Source organism: Penaeus monodon, chromosome 15, assembly GCF_015228065.2.
Source record: "Penaeus monodon isolate SGIC_2016 chromosome 15, NSTDA_Pmon_1, whole genome shotgun sequence".
In the NCBI taxonomy this organism is placed as follows: Eukaryota; Metazoa; Arthropoda; class Malacostraca; order Decapoda; family Penaeidae; genus Penaeus; species Penaeus monodon.
In genome coordinates, this window is record NC_051400.1 from 31,216,781 (window position 1) to 31,217,006 (window position 226).

Consider the following 226-nt stretch of genomic DNA (forward strand, 5'->3'; position numbering starts at 1 on the left):
AGTTTTCAAGATTATGTGGCATTTACCATGAACTAGAAAAAAAGGAAGTAGCCATAAAGGGAACTTGAAAGTGTACTCATATTTCTCTTCGGGAAAAAAGTGTCCAATTTAAGCAACGGAACCTTGCTCCAAAAGTCTATAAAGAGCAAGTGTTGGTATTTTATATAACCATTAGTATAAAGTGATCTTTGCTTATGGGAATGGCTGGTATAAACGCAGTTATGTG